The sequence below is a fragment of the Sapajus apella genome, unplaced genomic scaffold (assembly GCF_009761245.1).
Source record: "Sapajus apella isolate SASKATOON/1434 unplaced genomic scaffold, GSC_monkey_1.0 scaffold26, whole genome shotgun sequence".
Lineage (NCBI taxonomy): Eukaryota > Metazoa > Chordata > Mammalia > Primates > Cebidae > Sapajus > Sapajus apella.
In genome coordinates this window covers 11264642-11272770 of record NW_022436966.1, presented here as the reverse complement: position 1 = coordinate 11272770, position 8129 = coordinate 11264642, and positions in this window count along the sequence as shown.

Below are 8129 nucleotides of genomic sequence, written 5' to 3'. Positions count from 1 at the left end.
TTTATTGAAGAAAAATTTTTAAATAAATTTAGTGTAGCCTAAGTGTATAGTGTAAAATCTACAGTTGTCTACAATAATATCCTAGGCCTTCATATTCACTGAGCACTCACACACTGACTCACCCAGAGAAACTTCCAGTCTTGCAAGCTCCATTCATGGTAAGTACCCTATATAGGTATACCATTTTTTATCTTTTACACCGTATTTTTACTGTATCTTTTCTGTGTTTAGACTGACAACCACTGTGTTACAGTTGCCTACAGTATTCAGTACAGTAACATGCTGTACAGGTTTCTAGCCTATAAGCTATACCATATAAGTAGGCTGTACTCTGTGATGTTCATACAATGATGAAATCACCTAATGATGTATTTCTCAGAATGTTTCCCCATTGTTAAGCAACAATGACTGTATTTCCCTTTATCCTTGTCAGTGCTTGGCAATATCATACTTTTTGCCAGTATGATGACTCATTTTTGCATTTTTCCCAACTATTAGTGAGATTGAGTGTTTTTTAATGTCTTTGCTATTTTTATTTCCCTTTCTATAAAATCGTATTTTTTGAGACAGGGTCTCTCGCTCTATCGCCCAGGCTGGAGGACAGTGGCATCTGATAATGACTCACTGCAGCCTTAACCTCCCTGGGCTCAGGTGATTCTCCCACCTCAAGCCTCCCAAGTAGCTGGGACTACAGGTGTGCGCCACAATACCTGGCTAATTTTTTGTAACTTTTGTAGAGATGGAGTTTCACTCTGTTGCCCAGGCTGGACTTGAACTCCTGGGCTCAAGCAATCCACCCTCCTCAGCCTCACAAACTGCTGGGATTACAGTCATGAGCTACCGCACCCAACCTGCCTGTTTTTCTTTTTTCTTTTTTTGAGACAGAGTCTCACTATCTCGCCCAGGCTGAAGTGCAGTGGCACGATCTTGGCTCACTGCAACCTCTGCCTCCCAGTTCAAGTGATTCTCCTGCCTCAGCCTCCTGAGTAGCTGGGATTACAGGTGCCTGCCACCATGCCTGACAAATTTTTGTATTTTTAGTAAAGTCGGGGTTTCACCATGTTGGTCAGGCTGGTCTCAAACCCCTGACCCTCAGGCGATCCACCCGCCTCAGCCTACCAAAGTGCTGGGATTATAGGTGTGAGCCACAGCGCCTGGCCCTGTTTTCTTTTGATATTTTTCTGTCGATTTGTTGCAGCCCTTGATGTAGCCTGGAAACAAGTGTCTATCAAGAAGTTTTCAATCTATTCTAGAAAGTGAAGTTGGAGAAATATCCCCAAATGTATTGAGCACCTGCTATATGAACATACCTTTTAAGGACTGGGACTGAGAGAAGAGTATACATTGTGTACATCAAACCCTATTAGTGATTTAACACTGTGGTAGGGTCAGTTGAACACACACGCACACCAGTGATACAAATAAAAATGAATTACTAGGAGTAGTGAAGAAAATAAATAAATTGCATTTTGGCTCAGTCTGCCTATTTGTCATTTTTTTCACAAGCATCCTGTTGGTCCTCATCTCCGTTGGAACACTGAGGTCATTGGATTATTCTTCCGGAGGGAATTCATCAGCACTTTCTATTCTCACTGAGGTTTCCAGGGAGTCTTCTGGTGAAGCTTATCCCTCATCTCCCCTGTCACATTGGCCGTGATCTCAAAAAGGTAGAGTGGTTTTTCTTCCCAGGCTGTTTCTTCCTAATAATGACTGGCGGCCCCACCAGCTAACCATCCTCTGGGATGAGTTAAGGATGCACCATTTTTCTGGGGTGTGGACCATTCCCAGAATCCCTCAAATGCAGGATGCAGGAGGTAGCCAATTTTTACAAAGGCAGGGCTGTGTAGGATGAAACATAATATAGGTATCATCTTAGATAGGGGTGATTATTTGCTAAATGCAACTTTGCTACTAATTTGCTGCTCATTCCATTCCTTGAACGAAACATAATATTTTTTTTTTTTTTGAGATGGAGTTTCTCTCTTGTTACCCAGGCTGGAGTGCAATGGTGCGATCTCGGCTCACCGCAACCTCCGCCTCCCGGGTTCAGGCAATTCTCCTGCCCCAGCCTCCTGAGTAGCTGGGATTACAGGCACGCGCCACCATGCCCAGCTAATTTTTTGTATTTTTAGTAGAGACGGGGTTTCACCATGTTGACCAGGATGGTCTCGATCTCTTGACCTCGTGATCCACCCGCCTCGGCCTCCCACAGTGCTGGGATTACAGGCTTGAGCCACCGCGCCCGGCCAATAATTTTTTTTTTTTTGAGACAGAGTCTTGCTTTGTCGCACAGGCTGGAGTGCAGTGAAGCAATCTCGGCTCACTGCAACCCCCGCCTCCCAGGTTCAAACAATTCTCCTGCCTCAGCCTCCCAAGTAGCTGGAACTACAGGCATGCATCACCATGCCTGGCTAATTTTTGTATATTTAGTAGAGATGGGGTTTCACTATATTGGCCAGGCTGGTCTCGAACTCCTGACCTCGTGATCCGCCCACCTCAGCCTCCCAAAGTGCTGGGATTATAGGCGTGAGCCACCGCACCTTGCCACATAAACATTTTTAAGTTGAAAAGATTGAAATAGCATCAGGTAGTAATGCAGATGTTAGAGAGGACAGCTCTCTTGCATATTTCAATTCCTTGGTATTTTTGTAACCCCCATCCCTCATCCTGTACTGGTTTTAGTGAATTCTGAAAGGGGACTTTCATTCTCTGATTTGCACCAAGATAGAAAGTGGCTTTGTTAACATCTTAGAGCAGTGAGTAGTTTTTTTGTTTGTCTGTTTGGTTTTTTTTTTTTTTGAGACAGTCTTGCTCTGTCGCCAGACTGGAGTGCAGTGGCGCAGTATCAGCTCACTGCAACCTCCGCCTCCTCGGTTCAAGTGATTCTCCTGCCTCAGCCTCCTGAGTAGCTGGGACTACAGGTGTCCGCCAACACACCTGGCTAATTTTTGTATTTTTAGTAGAGACAGGGTTTCACCATGTTGGCCAGGATGGTCTCGATCTCTTGATCTTGTGATCTGCCCCCCTCGGTCTCCCAAAGTGCAGGGATTACAGGCATGAGCCACCGTGCCCGGCCCAGAGCAGTGAGTAGTACTTAACCAGGGATGGACATCAGAATCCCCCAGGGAGTATCTACTAAACACACGGGCCTGCTGAGTCAGAGTCTGGGTGAAGGGTAGGCACATGTAGTTAGGAAAAACTGGAAATGATTCAGATGTGCCTGCATGACTAAGAGCCACTGCTCTGTTCTATTGCCATTCTGTGATAAGCTTGGTGCAAACCTTCAGGGTAAGTGTTCGGAAACATTTACAGCAGTTTCACAGAGTATGTCTATTAAATGTAATAAGTTTCGACTTGTATTTTACTTCATTTTATATTTTACAAAATTACTAGTCTCTGATGAATTGAAAGTGTTAAAAATCAATCTTACAGTTTGAGAAGCACTGTTCTTGGCTTGCTTAGTTGTATCCAAGTCAGACGGGCACATCTAAAAATTACCCGGTATTAAAGTAAATCATTAAGGCTGGGCATGGTGGCCTACACCTATAATTCCAGCACTTTGGGAGGCGAAGACAGGTGGATCACTTGAGGTCAGGAGTTTGAGACCAGCCTGGCCAACATGACAAAACCCCATCTCCACTACAAATACAAAAATTAGCTGGGCCTAGTGATGGGTGTCTGTAATTCCAGCTACTCAGGAGGCTAAGGCAGGAGAATCGCTTGAGTCTGGGAGGCGGAGGCTGCAGCAAGCTGAGATGGTGCCATTGCACTCCGGCCTGGAGACAGAGCAAAACTCGGTCAAATGAATGAATGAATGAATGAGACTGAGACATCTCTAGTGCCTTAGGTTCCTTTCTAAGCAAATCAAAACCCCACTCAAAGTGAATGGTTGCAGCCCAGGAAAACAAAACTTAAGCATAACCAGTCAAAACCTGCTAACTAACCTCTAACTAGAAACTACCAATCAGAAACCACCAACTAGCCTCTAGGGACTTTCCACTTCAACTCATCAAATTGTGGTTTGGCAATGTCCGATTCATGAATCGTGGTCTCAAACCTTTTAAACGTTTAATGTGCCTAAATTTAACACTTTTTTGGTAGTCTTGTGATCTTAGTGTGTAACTTTCTGAGTATCAGTGACTCCTCTGGTGGGTCCTTGAGAGGATTAGAGATGATGAATGTATCTAAAGCACCTAGCACCATGCCTGACATTCATAGAAGTTACTGGAAACCTATCATAAAACAGTTCCTAGCAAAACTATCTTCCAATTAGTTGTTGAAGAACACACAGAATCCTAGAGGGTGGTGACTGCTGCATCCTATTCTAACCAACCCAGACTGTGCAGGATGACAGATTTGTGCAGCCTCTCTAAACAGTTTAACTTGGAGTTCAGCCATGGGCAAGAGAGCTTAGTGGCCAGGGCACTACAGGACAAACCTCTGGTTAGCAGACCTCTACGCAGTCTGTCCTTCCTGGCTCCCCTCTCATGTTCCCCTTCCCCGGAGGCCTTTTCTCTCTTTTGTACCCCACTGCGCCTTCCCCCCAGGTCTCGACTGTTTTTATTTCTTACCTCTAGCACAATCATTTTCTGTTCCTGATGGAAGGGTGAGAAGGATGGGTAATGAAAATTTCTGGCCGCTGTGGTCTGGCTTCCTGTGCAAGCATCTGAAAATAAGCAGATCATTCATACTGGGCCAAATGACCTCCTGCTGGCTTAATCCTGTGCCCTTATTGTACTAAAAGAGAATCTATCTCTTCCTTCAACTTTCATTACAAAAAGCCTTTTTCTCTAACCTTTGCCTTATGTGGGTGCCATTATTATTACCGGGAGAAGTGTTGTATGATAAATACAGGTGCTTTGGAGCCAGCAACTTTGGATTGGATTCTGACTCTGCCTCTTACTTGTGTGGCTTAGGGAATTTTTTATTTTTTTATTTTGTAGAAACAGGATCATGCTGTGTTGCCCAGGCTGGAGTGCAGTGGTGTGATCATAGTTCAAGCGATTCTTCTACCTCAGCCTCCTGAGTAGCTGGAACCCGCAGGCATGTGCCACCACACTCAGCTATTTTTTTTTTTTTAATTTAGTGTTTTGTAGAGATGAGATCTTACTTTATCGCCCAGGCTGGTCTTGAGCTCCTGGGTGTAAGCGATCTCCTACCTCAGCCTCCCAAAGTGCTGGGATTACAGGGATGAGTCACCATGCCTGGCCTTAGTTAGAGTTTTTAATTCAAATCAGTATTGGATCCCAGTATTTCCTGTAAACCAGAAGTTAGATCTAGAATCTTTATTCATATTAAAATTTTTGGCAAGAACACGTCATAGTTTTCTTGAACCTAAATTCCTACACAGATTTAACTCTAGCAGCTAACTGGCTGCTTTGCTTCTCCATCTTCCCTCTACTCGCCTCCACTGACTGAGTCATCCTTCAGGCCTTCCTTTAGACGTCACTCTCAGGGAAGTTGCCCTGACTCTCCAAGTTTAGCACATAGGTTTGTTCCTGTGATGGCTTCATGACGAGGGATTGTAATTGCCTATCTGCCATTTGGTGAACTTCTTGTAGCTCATCTCTCTTGCCCTGCCTTCCACTAATCTTTCCTTCCCACCACACATATCACAACCCCTGCTTTTCACCTGCTGGAGAGGTATGCTGCCCATCCTTCAGTCCTCACCTCACATAGCACACCCCCCTTAGGTCAGGTTTTCCATTATACAGAGCCATAATCTCCTGTCCTTCCCCCCTCCCCCGCATAGCATTTATCACAAGTTATTTCTGGATTTTCTTTGCTATGAATATTTGCCTTGTACATTAGACTGTAAACTGGTTGGCCTTTGCTTAATGCTGTATCCCCAGTACCTAGCATGGTGCCTGGCTCCTTGTGGCAGTTACTAAATAGTTACTGGATGATAAAGGGTGCTACTGCATTTGTTTATCTCCTTTAGGAAAGGAACTGCCTTATTGATGGTCATGGCCTTGGTGTCTAACTGGTACACCAGGCCCACCACAAAATATAGTTGCCCAGGTACACAAGTCCTTCATGGTTTGAGAGAGAAATGCAAAAAAATAGGCCAGTAGGGATGCCAGTAAGAAGGAAAAATAAGCCTCTATCACCTGTGTACTATTCTTGCCAAAAGCATTTAACCAGAATCTAATCAAGCCTTTAGACCTAATTTCTAGTTTACAAGAAATACAGTGATAGAAGAACATATCTGGCAACCCTTGACGAAGCAATCAACCACATCCAGAATGTTGGACATTTTGGAGGGCAACAAGTGTGGACAAAGGTCATAAGGAAAAAAATACTAGCCAGGTATGGTGGCTCACACCTGTAATCCCAGCGCTTCAGGAGGCCAAGGCGGGAGGATCACTTGAGTCCAGGAGTTTGAGACCAGCTTGGGTAACATAGCAAGACCTTGTCTTTACAAAAAAATTTAAAGTAAATAAATAACTTTAAAAATTATGAGATGCAAAGATGGCTGGGCGCAGTGGCTCATGCCTGTAATCCCAGCACTTTGGGAGGTGGAGGTGGGCTGATCACCTGAGGTCAGGAGTTCAAGACCAACCTAGCCAATATGGCAAAACCCATCTCTAATAAACCAGGCATTGTGGTGGGTGCCTGTAATCCCAGCTACTCAGGAGGCTGAGGCAGGAGAATCACTTGAACCTGAAAGGCGGAGATTGCAGTAAGCCAAGATGGTGTCACTGCACTCCAGCCTAGGCGACAGAGCAAGACTTCATCTTCAAAATAAACAAATAAAAGATGCAAAGATTATTATAGATTGAGAGATTGTAGAGATGCACCATCCAAATACATAATATTATTCTTGATTGGATATGGTTAGAAAAAGACAATTGCAAAAGACATTTTGAACACATTGGAGAAGTTGAAATATGGACTGTACATTAGATAATATAATTGGAGTTATTGAGGCCTCGGAGGCAACACCACACATCTACAACCATCTGATCTTTGACAAACCTGACAAAAACAAGCAATGGGGAAAGGAGTCCCTGTTTAATAAATGGTGTTGGGAAAACTGGCCAGCCAGGTGCAGAAAGCAGAAACTGGACCCCTTCCTGACACCTTACACTAAAATTAACTTTAGGTGGATTAAAGACTTAAACATAAGACCTAACACCATAAAAACCCTAGAAAAAAACCTAGGCAAAACCATTCTGGACATAGGTGTAGACAAGGACTTCATGACCAAAACACCAAAAGCATTGGTAGCAAAAGCCAAAATAGACAAATGGGACCTAATCAAACTCCAGAGCTTCTGCACAGCAAAAGAAACAATCATTAGAGTGAATCGGCAACCAATAGAATGGGAAAAAATTTTTGCAGTGTACCCATCTGACAAAGGGCTGATATCCAGAATTTACAAAGAACTAAAACAGATTTACAAGAAAAAAACAAGCCTATTGAAAAGTGAGCAAAGGATATGAACAGATACTTTATAAAAGAAGACATACATGAGGCCAACAAACATATGAAAAAATGCTCATTGTCACTGGTCATTAGAGAAATGCAAATCAAAACTACATTGAGATTGGCCGGGCGTGGTGGCTCACGCCTAAAATCCCAGCACTTTGGTAGGCCAAGACGGGCGGATCACGAGGTCAAGAGATCGAGACCATCCCGGTCAACATGGTGAAACCCCGTCTCTACTAAAAATACAAAAATTAGCTGGGCATGGTGGCGCACGCCTGTAGCCCCAGCTACTCGAGAGGCTGAGGCAGGAGAATTACTTGAACCCAGGAGACAGAGGTTGCGGTGAGCCAAGATTGCGCCATTATACTCCAGCCTGGGTAACAAGAGCGAAACTTCGTCTCAAAAAAAAAAAAAAAAAAAAAAAAAACTACATTGTGATACCATCTCATGCCAGTTAGAATGGCGACCATTAAAAAATCGGGAGACAACAGATGCTGGAGAGGATGTGGAGAAATAGGAACACTTTTACACTGTTGGTGGGAGTGTAAACTAGTTCAACCATTGTGGAAGACAGTATGGCAATTTCTCAAGGACCTAGACATAGAAATTCCATTTGACCCAGCAATCCCATTACTGGGTATATATCCAAAGGATTTTAAATCGTTCTACTATAAGAACACATGCACACGAATGTTCAC